This window comes from Bidens hawaiensis, unplaced genomic scaffold (genome assembly GCF_021521415.1).
Source record: "Bidens hawaiensis isolate Kalapana, Puna unplaced genomic scaffold, B.hawaiensis_p1.1 tig00038691_1, whole genome shotgun sequence".
In the NCBI taxonomy this organism is placed as follows: Eukaryota; Viridiplantae; Streptophyta; class Magnoliopsida; order Asterales; family Asteraceae; genus Bidens; species Bidens hawaiensis.
In genome coordinates this window covers 112,370-128,251 of record NW_027496809.1, presented here as the reverse complement: position 1 = coordinate 128,251, position 15,882 = coordinate 112,370, and the positions used below count along the sequence as shown (strand labels likewise).

General features: G+C 35.2%; 1 pseudogene across 1 annotated transcript; it reads right to left on the bottom strand.

The window, feature by feature from the left end:
- Positions 1-13,967: 13,967 nt before the first annotated feature.
- LOC143590615 (uncharacterized) lies at positions 13,968-15,401 on the bottom strand (annotated as a pseudogene). Its single transcript, XR_013145503.1, has 4 exons — positions 15,029-15,401; positions 14,966-14,982; positions 14,685-14,873; positions 13,968-14,595 (listed from the first exon to the last, which is right to left on the bottom strand). The product of XR_013145503.1 is annotated as an uncharacterized LOC143590615 (transcript).
- Positions 15,402-15,882: the final 481 nt, after the last annotated feature.

Sequence of the window (15,882 nt, the reverse complement as noted above, 5' to 3'; positions counted from 1 at the left end):
ACTTAACCTCTTAACTTTCTTTCATACACACATAATTGCATATACTTTCATTCTTACCTTCATACTTTCTTTACATACATAATCATACGTTTTAAAGAGCCTTTCGCCCTATAACCTCATAGATATTATAAGGGTCTGGTCCCTAACATCACAGATATTATAAGGGTCTGGTCCCTAACATCACAGATATTATAAGGGTCTGGTCCCTATTTCCTCGAATATTAGTAGGGTTCGGTTCCCTAGTTCTCGAATATTAGTAGGGTTCGATTCCCTCTTCATTACCATACAACCATACATCATACCTCGAGTATTATTAGGGCTCGGTACCCTCATACCTCGAATATTAGAAACTCACCTGAACACGGTTACGTTCACCGTTAATCGTAATCCTTTTCCTCAGTTGTGCACGGCTGACTGTATAACAAGTATACATATCAATTAACTATCACTACTTATATCATCTTTCTAATCTTAATTACTACCCACAACGAACGGGGGTCCGGGGGCAGTCATCAGGCGAACTTAGCTTTAGGCGAAGTTAAACCTTAGGCGAACTTAGCTTTGCAGGCGAAGTTGTCATCAGGCGAACTTAGCTTTAGGCGAAGTTAAACCTTAGGCGAACTTAGCTTTAGGCGAAGTTAAACCTTAGGCGAACTTAGCTTTGCAGGCGAAGTTGTCATCAGGCGAACTTAGCTTTAGGCGAAGTTAAACCTTATGCGAACTTAGCTTTAGGCGAAGTTAAACCTTAGGCGAACTTAGCTTTAGGCGAAGTTGTCATCAGGCGAACTTAGCTTTGCAGGCGAAGTTCATCAGGCGAACTTAGCTTGCAGGCGAAGTTTTCGGCTACAGCTACTGTTCGTCCTTAGTTATCTTCGTTTCTTAACCAAATAACTCGATTTAGGTATCCACGGGATCGTCTGACCAGCGCCTACAAACCCCAACCATCAAATCGACCTAACATCGATGTTTAAGGGGTGCGATTTAGGCATATAGGTTACGGGTTCTTTTATCAATCGATTAACCCATCAAATCTTAACCATTTTCAGTAAGTTTAGCTTCGTAGGATTCGTTTTTACCATACAAACACAGATCTATCATTTCTATACTAATCCAAACCTAAACGAACAAGTTCTCGATATAAACGTACCGTAAATGAGTCGAACTACAAACACAAGCTGGTTTTGTTGCTTTGGTTCGTCACGACGATCTAGCACCAACGAGCTCGAGTCCTCGCCTTTGGATCTTGGTTCGGGTTGTGTGTTTTGGGGTGTGTAGAGATTAGGATGGATAAATGGATGGAATGGAAATGATTGAGGTTTCAGGGGGTATTTATACTCCCTTAAGCCCATGGACCGAAGGCCCATATTTCCTTTTTGGTCCCTATCTAATCCCATCTAACTATCCTACTAAGTCTTCATATTTTGCTATTATTATTATCGTTCCACTAACTCGTTTATTTCACCCGACAAATAATATATTAAATATTACTTTAGAAATTTCGGGATGTTACAGTACTAGGGACATACCTGTCACAGCCCTCGACTCCTATATCCTGGGAGGGAAGCCGTGAACATTGATTGGTGGTATCGGTGCTTATTAAATTATTTTGCAGCGGAAAATTTCATCAGAACCGTAGTTAGGAAAAATGATCAGAGTTATAAAAACACGATGTTTATTATTATGATAAACCGGGAATTTAATCCCTTTTGATACAAACATAAGTTTTATAGGGTTAAACCCTAATTTACAAAACACGTTTCTTTATTCTTGTGACAAGCCACTTATTTAAGCTGGAAGCCCGCATGCATCATTCCTTTGTTTTTAACAAGTCACCTTAAACATGTTTAAAATATTTGATCAGCAAGAAATAATGGTGAGTACATTTATTTGTAAATGACACATTTTACAGTTACAACATTAAGATGTTTTTACATCTGCCTGCTTACAAATTACCGAAAGGTATTTGTCACTCGACCGTATCTATGACTGTGGTCATATTACTTATTGGCTAACACTTGTCCAATAAATAACGTGTAATAGCCCAGTAGGTAAGCCTTGTATACAAAACCCCACAATACCGATAGTAACCATCCCGTAAGTCTACAGAGACTTAATCACTGTAATGTATTTTAAATACTTTGTAAATACTTTTGAAAATATTTAGACAATCTATCATGGGTTTTGTAGGTTTTGAAATCACCATGACAGTGTCGGAAAAATAGTTGTCTCACGCAAATGTGAGTTGTATAAAAAATCGAATGTCTCACCTTGTAAGTTTATAATTAAAGAACGCCTCTTGGTATTAAGCACCTAGAATAAACACAATGTAGTATACCTAGATTAGTATAAAACCAATAATCATAACGATAATCACGAGAGTAGAAACTTTACACGATGACACAATGTCATACCTTAACAGTCATAGCTTTTGGATTCGTGTATATTTCTTTCGATCGGATAGGGTATCGTTACGACTCGGGTATTATACTCTTAATATGTATTAATATATAATGTGTGAAATTTCAAAGAGAAAGAAAAGTTTGAGCGAATTGTGAATGTCCCGTTTGCTTTCTATTTATAACTGATTTTGGACCCTGTCGCGATACGCGATGGCCATAGGCAAAGGGTGTCGCGTATCGCGGAGAATCTTATAGCCTTGCCTAATCAGCCCTAGGGCTGCCACGTGGTAGGCGACGTGTCCCGTCTGTGTAACCTCCACGTCGCGATACGCGATGGGTTACCTTGATAGATCATTGCATATCGCAAAGTGCGCCATCTAAGCGCCACATTGCGCCCGTGCGCGTTTGGGTGCTTCGCACCCTCCGCTAGGACCACTGGGTGTGATATGTCTTATAAGAACATTAACATATGAATTTTCTTTCTTATAAAGAGCTCACTAGTTTTATAATCTAGCGATGTGAGACAAAGACTTGCAATCCTATTTATACCATAGTGGAATCCTCTCCTTTTCTTTCCTCCACCAATGTGGGATGGAATTTTCCTTCTTTTATTTCCTTTACTTTTTATTTTATGGTTTGTTATAATACCCTAGTGTTTTTAGGTCCGCCAATGGTTGGTACATTAAACTTGTTGAGTTTAGGCTTGTCTGTTCCTTTCGATGTTTTGTGTTTGAGATTTTGTTATCATAGTCTTGTTCATTAAGACCAGTTACTTAACAATAACTTAAATAGAAACTCAAAGAAATATGTTGCAATATAAATATGCACTATGTTATAAAGCGTTGTAACTATTCATCTTTAAGGTTCGAGCCGACTATAAGTACATTATCACTAATTGCTAAGCCCATTTCTTAGATTTTAGGCCATGGGGTATACTCTAACCTCTACATAGGTTAAAGTGACATGACACTTTAAAGATGGATTAAACTACTCCTCACTTGTGTTATATGTGTTAAAAAGGCCCATGGGTTATGCTTTTAACGGTTAAAAGAAACAATATGTATTAATTACTAATTGATTTGTTATATTAATTACTACCTCCGTCTCATTATAAGTGTCTTAGTTTGAATTTTCAAGTCTTTCTTGTTTAACATTGACCGACAATATTTTTGTTTGTGTTATATAATATTTGATGTAAAATATATGAATGGATTGGGTTTTAAATGTATTTTACATTGATATAATTTTCATCAAATATTATATGGCACGAACAAAAAATATTTACGGTCAAAGTTGCAAAAGAAAGACTTGAAAATTCAAACTAGGACATTTATAATGGGACGGAGGGAGTATGTGTTAAATGGGTTAAACCATTTCATTTGGATAGCATAAAGTGAAAGAGAAAAAAATGATGATGTGTAACTTATGCCGAATTAAGATGAGTTAGAGTATACCCCATGGCCTTACCTGCTAAACTATATGCTAAGTGATATTAAGTGAAAAACATTTAAAAAGAAAAAGAAAAGGCAAGTAGATAAAGAAAGTTATTTTGATTGATAGATTCCTGAAAAACATCACAAAATAAAAGGGACATAGGAAAAAGGAAAGTGTGATGTAAAAAGTAAAGACCCACTTAAAGTTAATGAATTAGGTGGTGTAAATAATTATATACCAATAATTCTAACCTAATAGTATATTCTTGTAACAAAAATGAATCAAGTTAAGTCAAAAAATGTTATATAATATATTTCTGTTCTAAATAGAGTATGTATATTCTATGTAGTGTATCATTTGTGCTGTCACTGGGTTCTTGCACAATGACACTATCAACACTTTCGTTCCCGTGAGTCGACACCACAACATACCAAATCCTTACCGAAATTTCCAACAAGTTAAAGTGACTCGTGTTATGAACGTCCAATGGTCAAGGTTATGGTTGTTAATAATGAATTACATAAAGATTGTGATGCTATAAATAAAATGAAGCATTAATGTTACTTAGAAGAAAGTAAAATCAAGAGGTGGAATGATATGTTGGACATAATTTCAGATTCCAAGTCATAAGTCAGTGAACTTGATGAACTAATATTGACAAGTCGGTCATAGTTAGTTATGTTTCTTAATTACAGCATGTTTTCAAATTGTTATTTAATTATAATAAGTAATGTTTTGTCTAGCAAATTAGGTCAGTCTATATAAACCAAATCATGGTTAGATATTATAGAATGTGTGAAATGATATAATCGAGTCAGGGTTCATCTAAAGTCAAACCAAGTTAAAGTTTGAGAGTTGTAATCAGTTTTTGAGTTAGATTTTGTGATTAATATAAATACAAGTTATTCGTATACTTTGTGTTTGATTATCAATCCGGGACCTGATGATATAGTCCGAAATTGCAGTCATATAAATTGAAACAAGATATGCTTTATTATTAAGTTACTTGTACGCAATTAATTGAAATTTTTTAATTTATCTACATTTATTTTTGTTTTCCAATCGTTGCATCCTATATTTTATAATGCTAAATAGACATTTGAAATTTGGATACATGATTATTTTCCAGTATAAGTAATTATTACTATTATTAAGTAAAAAAGAATTATGTATTTTCAATGAAAGTGTTGAAAAAAAAAACCCTACCAATTTAATAATCATGTTTGTTTTAACGGTCAGCATCCTAGTAAAAACTATAAAATAACTTGCACAACAAATAAAAAACAAGATCCAAGAAGTACTATATAATAAACAAAAGTCAAATAAATGAAAACGCCACTAAGGTCAAATATTCAAATAAACTTCACCCTTTCGAAAATTTACTAGTATTGTAGAAGTTATTGATTGCAAAATTCGTTAGACGTTGTCAACTTAACCAACTACTTGAAGAGTTGCGAGTACTTGACCTTAGTCAATAACTCAGGGAGTACTCGGAGATATCTCGCCGAGTACTCAACATAAGCGGGGTGCTCATGGATTGTCTAAATTAAAATTTTGATATAGATGTAACATCTGATATTTTATACCAATCAATTTGTTTAGTTTGTTCATAATTAGTTCACGGCTTTTTATTTTGGCCAAATAGGATACTTTTCATTAGGTCACAAACGATGAAATTACTTTTGGAACTAATATATTTATACTTTAGGTAGACGTAATGGTGGACTTGTGGATTTTTTTTTACAGGGTTACCTTTTTCTGCAATCAATTTTAGCATAACCAAACGTTAATTTTTTTAGTCTGGTTGGGTCGAAGAACAAATCTGGGTCCATCACTGTCTCGGTCTACTTTGATTATCTTTCACTTACAATGCCTCGTGCATTTCTCAAAAAATCTAACATATTATCAGTTCTATAATATAAATTTGTAATGAAGTTGTTGCTAACCTAAGTTTTTTTTATAAACATGCCGCTTGCTGGTACGAACCGTGCTTCATATGCTTTTACCGGTTCTAAAATCAACAACCATGGATTTCCGGAGCTTATTCTTTGCCGATATCACCAACAATCATAACCTAGTTAGCAAGATAAACACAAGACAATAAATTATTGTTTTATAGGCTAACTAGAAATAACAAAACCCATAATTTGCACCAATTGAAGTACACAAATGAGATGTAAAGTGATGAGACAATCATAATCTTCATCTGTTAAAAAGGTTCTTGTATGAGAACACTCTTGTATGTCACAAACAGAAATAATAGTAATAATATATAAAAAAAAATGCTTGCATTAGAAATTTAGAATCATGATTGCTAAACAATGCCCACCGGACGGCGTGATGAGGAAATTGTTGGAGGGTATTCGGGCAGAGAGGCTGGAGGCAGGCGTACCGATGCGTGAATGGCGGGTGGGTTTAGATGGTTTATCAAAAAAACAAAAACAAAAACTAACAACGATGGTTTATTATTAAAAAAAATAATTACAAAGATTAAGGTTTAACAAGATTCTGACTCAAAACCTTAGGATAAGCCAGGTTTAAGAGACAAGGGATTTACCAGGACAACAAGCTTGAACTTTTTTTACTTTGGATTTGCTCCTTAAATACTTATCGGTTCACTCAGAATCATATATCACTTGTACGTGAAATTTAAAAATCAATGGGTTTACGTGAAGTCGTTAGACTTTTAGTGGGTCCGCCTCTAGGTAGACGAGACAATGTGAGATTTTCACGGAATGTACTTTCAATTGGTGAAAGTTAAATTCTGCCTCCAAAGGAATCTTTCATGAAATTATGTTACTGCAAAGGAAAAAAGTATAAAGAGAATTTCAAAAAACTATTTAGGTTCACGGAAAAGAAAAAAAAAAGTGAAAAGAATTTCATGAAAAAGTATTCGAGAAAAAGTAAATAAAGATTAAGGTATATCATATATCAAAAGAATTTTGTGAAAAAAGGGGAAAGTGATATAGGGGGGGGGGGGGGGGGAGGGGTGGTGGATGTGGTGTGATCACTTATCACACACCCCACCCAATTATATTGTATCACATCACCAACCCAAATTTCATTACATGTGATGGTTTTTTACTATGGGTGGTGGTGTAGTGTGATGGTGTGTGATGGAATTTTTTATAACTTTAAAAATTAAAACAATATTTAATAGAACTTAAAAATAAAAACAATAGTTTAATAGAACATAATTCAACTTAAAATTTAGAAATAAAAAATAAAAGTTACAACGAACGTCTACTCCTCGTCTGAATCCGGAAATTCCAAACCTAAAGAACCTATATGCGCAACAAGATTCCATCTCAACCGATGATGAATATCTTCATCCCACAAGTCTAATTGGATATCATCGGGAACGGGACATAAGTCGGAGGATCCAGTACCCAATCTAGTCGTTGTACTTCGGCTCCTCTACAAAATAGTCGTTCATTAGCACGTTGTGGGCATGTATACGATCACGCTCCACCACCACCTTTTTCTTTGGACGGCTCGGACCTTCAAGTTCTTTGTATAGCAACGGGAACCATTCGAGAATGTCATCCTCCGAAGACGAAGAGCTATCGGTGTCTAAGGGCATCGAGTGTTTCAAAAATTCCATATTTTTTTGTTGTAAATGAAGGGGAAGTTTGAGAGTGTTTTTGAGTTGGATTTGGTTTTGATTTGGATTTGGTTATGTTTTTGTTTTGGTTTTATATTGTTTTTTTTTTTAATTTAAACCCCCCCCCCCCCTCCAACGGGTAGATCCCCACCCAACGGCTACATTCCTTCTTCGAAATCACCCCCACCAAGCGTGATGGCCATCACGCAAAATACCCATTTTCGCGTGACCCTGGGAGCGGCGGCGGTGTGGGTTTTCTCATCACGCGTGACGGGGAGGCCACCACGCACCCGCCCCGTCCGCCCTAAAAGAAGTTCACTAAAAAGAGAATGCATTTAAAAGAATTTCGTGAAGTTATGTCATGTAAATATGTAATGATTGATTAGTTTTGAGAATTTCGGATGTTGTCTCTTTTAGGAGATGTTTTATGTTCATAAAAGTTGTTAATTTGTATTCAAGCAAATTGATAAAGAGAGTTCATAAATAACATTGATATACAAAAGTGCATATTTTAGAAAATCAAAAAACTAAAAGCCATTTAGATTACACGTAGTGGTAGCGTTTTCCTCCAGAAATGCAGCCCGCAACGAAGTTAACACCGCCCCCACCCTCGTTTTCTGTCTCGCTTTGGAGGCTCTCGTTGTATATACAATGGAGTGTGAGTGGGAGATTGTCCAATCATTTTTTTATTTTTATTTTATATTTATATTAAGAAAATCAAGAAGTAATGATTGTGTAATAATTGAAATTGAGTTATGGAGCATTTTTTTACTACACTATTTTTTGTAAAATTAGCAGTTGTTGATTGCAACACTACGTGTCACACGACCCTCTATCTGCTTAGTTACGCTACACCTTATCTTTGTTTTATACTTTTTGATGATTTTATTATTATAATACACTATATTTTGTTTTATACTTTTAGGTGGTTATTATTAAATATAGTCCTTATATAAAATCAATTTAATAGGTTATATAATCAAATTTAATTATATTTTATATCAGGAAAACTTATAATAATATGAGAGTTGGAGGAAGGGTGCTTTCGAAGGGATTATTATTGTCAAACTTTTGAGAAATGCTTTTATTATTTGCAATGTAAATAGGCCCACTGCCTCTATATTTTAAAGGGTGAAATTTGAAATATATAAAATAACTAAAATAATTAATCGAAAGCAACCCAACATGTGTCCTTTTCAATTTCAGTTGACCCTACGTTTATATACTTTATTAAACAACAATTTTTTTTATTTTCAAGACTTAAACTTAAGAATGTCTTATTTTATAGTGTTTTAATGCATTTATCTTCGTCAATAGGCCAAGAACCCCATTAGTTACTGTCATAAGCCTAGTGACGTAACCTTTGAGCCACTTAGTCATTTTTTAACCTATGTTTATAACCTTGAAAAGAATTTACTTAATTACACATTTACATTTTTAAACTTAATTTTTTCAAAGGGGTGTTGTTATATTCTTAATTAGATATTTAGTAGGATATGTTAATTCTTTTAGTTAGCAAGATACTAAGTACGAAATAGTTTGCCTTCATGCTTTGGGCATATCTGACATCTATAACACAAAAAAAAATAAAAAAAATAAAAAAAAATACATAAAATGTCATCAACATATAGAACGATAACCTAACAATGGTTAAAATTTAAAAACCGACTCCCCTTTATATATTTAAGCAAAACTCAATCATGTAGATAGTCTAACCTAAAACAATTAAAGACCAAAGTAAAATATAAAAGGTTACGTAGTCCAAAATCTTCCAATCCAATTCGTTTTTTTATCAATTCAATCATAGATCATAGACTTAACTATTTTGTATAGATTGAGAAATCCTTAAACCAAGTGATCAAATAAAAACAGATAGGGTATACAAATCGATGACCTGTTTAGTCAAGTTCATGTTTGTCACACTTTTTTAATTCCCATCATATAAATTTCATGTATATAAACATGTCTTGTCTATTGGAACAAATTTCTTAAATTCTTTACCAGTTTGTAAAATAAAAGAAAAATACGTTAGGTTTATTTCAAGAGCTCAAAATTGTGACCTTCTTCCTGCCCTTCTCTCTGGGCGAATATACACAACTCCCACATACACACCTTTGTCATATAACAGCATTATAAACCATGTCACAAGATTAAAGTTAGTTTTTAGTCTTATATGGTCCTTCAATTAACACTTGCTAATAAAATTCTCAAAAGGTTATGATTTCTATATTTAGTCCCCCAATAATTAGGGTGTGTTCGTTTCACAAAATTCGTGGGAATTCAAAGGAATTGAAATTAAAATCCCATGACATGGCGCGCTCATTTAGTTAGAATTGGAATCTTAATTCCATTTTGATGTGTTCGGTTCAAAGAATTGGAATTGGAATTCAATTCCCTCAAATTCCTTTAAATAGAGGGATTTCAAATCCTTCCGAAATGTGAAAGAATTTAAGAAAATTCATTGGAATCTTATCTCGAGTTTTTTTTTTTTTTTTTTTTTTTTTTAACGATGACAACGAATAAAACATTTTAGCTTTTTTAGAATTTTTGTTTGTAATTTATATTTTGAGTTATTAATTTTTTATTATTATTTTTTAGGGGTTTTTAATCTTAATAGGAAACCCATAAAAAATTCAAATAATAAAAAAATCATAACTCAAAATATAAATAAAAAACAAAAAATCTAAAAAAACTAAAATGTTTTCGCCGTTATTATTGTTAAAAAAACCTCTGTGATTCCTATTCATTTGTTAAACGAACACAATAAGAATGTATTTGGATTCCAATTCCCCCCAATTTCAATTCCTATTTGAATGTTCAGATTCCAAATCCAATTTCTTCAAATTCCAATCCTATGCAAATTCCAATTCCAGTTTCATTCCATTCCGTGAAACGAACGCGCTCTTAATATATGTGATCATGTACGGTCGTTCAAAGGTTCAAGTAGAGAAGGTTATTGATAACTATAGATGTGCACATACCGGATGGATTTTAGGTTCTCTTTTAGAATGTTCTTGGGTTGGTGTGTATACGAGCATGAGAATGTGTGTAATGATTGAAGTATGAAGTTTTAATATGAATGTTTTTATTCAAACTTTTTCATTATGAATATGTATTGATATGGTACTTCCGGGTACACAGATTTTATGTTTTCCCTCCTAGTGAATAAATTTTCTTTGTTTGATAATTATGTTGCATGTGTAAACCTAACTTTTAAGACCCCATGGGTTCAGGGCATGCCACTCGTCGGAGAAAAAAATATCTATACCATTTGGCTTACGAATTTGTGGCATCTGACTTCAAAGCGAATGCAATTGACGTTGCATGCTTCAAATGGATTAGACTAAACATGTAATTTTTTGAATTTTTTTTTTCTCAAAGCTATAATACGTGTAACACCGCGTCTTTAACCCTATAAGTTTTGGCCAATTATACTAACTTATAGAATGTAGAGACTAAATTTAACAAAATCTGAAGTATTCATTCATCGCGATACGCGATGGCTTAGGCATAAAGCCCATTGCGTAGCGCTATGGACTTGCACATTGACCCAGATTTGGACGGCGTAGCGATACGCGATGGCTCAACCCAATGGACCATCGCGTAGCGCGATGACTAGGTTAAGTAACTGTGGACACGTGTCCAACCACGTGTCAACACGTGGCACGATATGACAGGCCATGTGTCACGAGCAGATAAGGCGGTGTCATATTGCGGCGTCGCGATACGCGACAGGCAAAGAAGAAATCCATCGTGTATCCCGATGGGTACCAGTTTCTGCCTATAAATAGAGGGCTACGGGATTGAGCCTCATTCATCCCAAACACACCTCCATTTACACACACTTAACCTGGGGAAGCGTGTCCGATTGCCGTGACGAGCCGACGTGCCATTTTCTCGTATTTTGTGCAAGTAACGAAGTTATAATCAAGCTATCAATCACTTAAGCGAGTTGATCAAGATCCTGCCTTTTTCTTATTATCATTCTAAGTATCCAATCTAAGGTAGGAATTATGTTTGAGTTATTTAAATTATAGCTTAGACAATCAATCGAGGCTAAGGTCTTTAACCTTGAAAGTATTTTATAATCATTCGATAATCATTCATAAACGAGTTTTCATAAACGTTACTTCATAGCCTAGTAATGTTAACAAACAATATATTTTGACGGGCATGTAGTAAACTGTAAGGGGGATATCATTAGTAGTAAGTTTCTTGCCTAATGAAAGTAATTCGTACAAATCCCAATCAACCGAGGGACCCGTTTACTTACATGGAGAAACTTACTAACGTGTTATAACCTATTAAGCCAAAGCATGCTATATCAAACGTCACATAAAACTAAGTGTTTTCATTTACAATCAAAGATAAATGATTTCAAGGTTAAGCTTAGCAATCATAGCTTAATCAAGAAACACCATTCAAAACATTCATACAAACCTATTTATGTATAGGTTAAATAACAATCTCAATCAATCAGTCAAGGTTTATAACACCGACGGTACAGGTGAATACGTTAACCTTTTTCAATTAGTCAAAACATATTTATACTCGGTAAGATGAACGGGTGTTTGTCTTAACGAGTCAGTCAACGTTTACATGAGACTATATAATCTCTAAAACGTTATAATACAAGATAGAAAATAAAAGCAACTCAGACTGATTACACATGTGTCTGGATCCATACATAACTGTTTAGCCTAATCAGTCAAAGGCTACGTGGCCGCGAGCTAACGGTCATAACCAAGTTCTCCATGCAGGGGCTACATGGCTCGAGGAACTCTTGTGTGTGTGTAGGGTTGTGGTACAAAGCCCAGAAGTAGCAATACTTCTACTGAGTGTACATAAAACTATAATTGTATTGTAACGGTCATTCAAATGTTTTATAAAGTCATACGTGTTCACCAGCATATAGCTGACGTATTTTTTCAACCCATTGCAGGTAATTAAGCATACGTAGCAATGGCAAGGATTGGAGTCTATATGAAGATAAAAGCGCGTTACGTGATGGATCTGTTTTTGATATAAAATCCTTGTATTATGAAACATATATTTTGTAAACCGATACTTGGGTATTTAATTCCCAAGTAAATTTTCAATGTAAATTAATATTATATTAAATTCAACCTAAAGTCTTCCGCTAAATTAACCCATAAACTCTGATATATTTACAAAATATGTACCAACTATTGGTCACACGCCTAGACCCAAAGTCAGGGTGTGACAGTACGAATGTACCACATGAATGAAGCAACCATGTCATTAGTTCTTTATTTTAACCATACAATTACAATTTGTTACTTCACTCTTTAATTTACAACAATTTATTTATATTTATACTATATATAATATATGAGTGAGAGACCTCTTAAATTTTAAAAGGTATCATTCTTATTGTATATAGTACAACTAACAACGCATATGAGGGTAAAATAGTCTTAGCTTATTCCAAAATAATACACAATGATGGTCCTTCAACTTTAATCAAGTTTTGTTAATATATTAAATAGTTACACATTCCCCCTAATTATAAACCACCTATCCCACGATTTTTAACGATCGTAACTTTTTCACACGTTAATATGTTTTCTAAAAAGTTACACCATAAAAACGAGCATTTTGTTCTCTTTAATTTGAGTATAGTATTGCTATAGTTTATTAATTTTTAAAAAACTAACATGTTACGTGATCAGTTATTACCGACAACTGGTCGGTCAAGTTCGGCTAATGGTGTTGGAACGTGGTAAGGTCGGAACATGTTAATACAAAAAGGGTTAATTTAGTTCATGTCGGGATGAGTTTAGATCGAAAGGGTTCATGTCAAAACGGTCTTCGGGTTAAAACGTTTTCGCGTCGGAACAGGTCCGTCAAAACGGACTGGGTTTTGAAATTACTGTGCATTTCGTCTTTACTTGTTGCTTGTCGCCACAAGTTACGCGCGTTCAAGCATCAGTTACCTGGATGACATTGTTTATACATACCGGGTTGCTTGCGTATAAGCATTATGTGGCGTGCTTGCTGGCACTGGTTACACGTCCGAAGCCACATTAAATGCATATCACCTTCGGGTTACATATATACCGTTGCAAGGTTACAAACATACTAACACCGGTTGCGTTTACGCATACGCCGCCGCATCGCGGGGGCACCTAGCTAGTGTAACAAACGTGACAAAGATCAATCAAATTTGCGTAGACTCACAGTCTCAACGCTTGGGATTGACAACCCTCAGGTTTACCAACGCCCGAGTTTTACCGACCGACGCTACCCATTTGTCCGCCTCATTTTTTATATTTTTTATTTTAGTTTTGATACCAAAACGCACGTAACTGAAACCGACTTCGTGTTGACATACTACCTCAACGTCCAGGACCGACAACACGGTTTTACCACCATCCGGGTTTTACAGGCAACCTAGCTCGATGAAAACACTGGTTTATATAAAAACCGGTTCTTAAGCCAATCAAGAAATTAAGATGAGAGAGTTACGTGTTATTTTTATATATATAATTTTTGTTTTCTTGTACTCAGCAAAAACAAAAAACAAAAAAAATGAACTAATTAACAAAATTAATTATTTAGAAAGAGAAGCTAATCCAGTCACCACTGATTTACTTCCCCTCGCTTTTATCGCCGGCAGTTGCCATGTTCCCGCCGACGAAAATTCAAAACCGTCACCGGACTTCCTAACCGTCACCGTCGACTGCAACGGCGTCGTTTCCTCTAGCTCAAAAACTCCACTCTCCGGCTCGAATTCCGGCAGTTCGCCGGCGAATTCAGAAAAAACCTGCTTCGACGCCGTGCTCGCGTCTGGTGTTGGAGGCGGAGTCGGAGGCGGCGGAGGTAGTAATAATTTCGGTGACGGTGGAGTTCTAACGTGCGCCGATAGCCATTTGGATCTCATGTACTCGTACTTCCGCCATGGCGGAACGTGCATTCCTTTCTTCTTCAAGTTCAGTTTCGCCGCTTCAGAAACGATTAACAGAATCTGTTGCAGACGATCGGCGTCGCCGACGAAGATCGACGGCAGAGATTGAAGGATTTCTTTGTAGTTTCCGGTAGGTCGAGCTATCTCCAACTCAGATCTAAAGTCTATGTCAATTAATATTCTTCTGTCTCCTCCGCCTTCACTTATCACATCTAGGTACTCATATTCACCTACAATCCATAATTAAAATTAAATTATTAATTATTAGAATTAATTAGTAATGAACATGTTTGAGAGATTAATAAGAGTAATTGAGTACCGGCTGGATAAGATGATGATTTCTCCCACCGTGATTTATAAACTGACGCATCGTAACCGATTGTTTGTAATTGTTCAGCAACGATTTCCTCAATTCGTCTTTTCGAATACTTGTTTTGTACATATCAACGATTTTCGATACGTCTGCTAACAGATTTCTCTGAATTACGGTACAGCAAGGCGTCAAACTCTACAAGAATGCATTGTTTACACTATTAGAAATTTAAAACAAAACAAACTTTGATGTATTTACTTATATTAGTTACGTTGTTGCTCGCTTACCTGCTCTGTATTGTAATCTGATGTATTAATGAATTTAGAGTACGTGGATTAAATATAATTTACCTTGAGTGTTTCGAAGAATCACCGAAGAATCCAGCAGCGGAAGGATCAAACTCATCATCGGAGATGTCATTAATGTTTCCATTGAAACAATTACAACGATTTCGACCACATTTCGGCTTCTCAGAGCCGAGTCCTCGATGAAATTCTGCACCATTTTAGCCAAACAAACCGAGCTAGGCTCGAATTCCGTCTCTCTAACTTCACCAGCTCCATTTGTCTCCGAATTGTTCTTCAGAACACTCGGAAACTGCCGATCAAACAGCCGCTTCAACCGAGACTTCAACACCGGCTTAACCGTCGGTGCGGTCTCATAATTCACTGATTCTTCATAATTCTGGTTGTCTATAGGTTGAATCTTCATCTGGAAGTGCATAACTAATCAACTTATTCGGTTTTTATATTATTAAACTATACGTGATCACTATGTTACGTGTTGAGATCGCCGGATCAGGAGAATTAATTAGTTTGAAGGAAACAAAATGGATACCTTTCGTCAGGGTTATATTATAAACGGATAACTTGTGGAATTTGAAATAGATAAGTTGTACTAGTGTTTTTCATGGGGAATGTGACGGCGATGAACGGGTACTCCGGCATTCGGAAGTGGTTTAGAGTAGTAGAATTTGGCCGGAATGTTCATTTTCCGGCGAGTTTGTGGTGGCCGGAGTTGAGAAAGAAGTAGTTGGTTTTTTAATTTTAATTTATGTATTTTGGGGTTTGATTGAAATTGAAAATAATGGAGTCAGTTGAGAGGTTTTTTATTTATACAGAAACGGTGGATTAGAGAGGTTTCCTTACGTGGATAATAGGACAGATGGATGCTGACGTGGGATGGATTATCCAATTATTGGAAA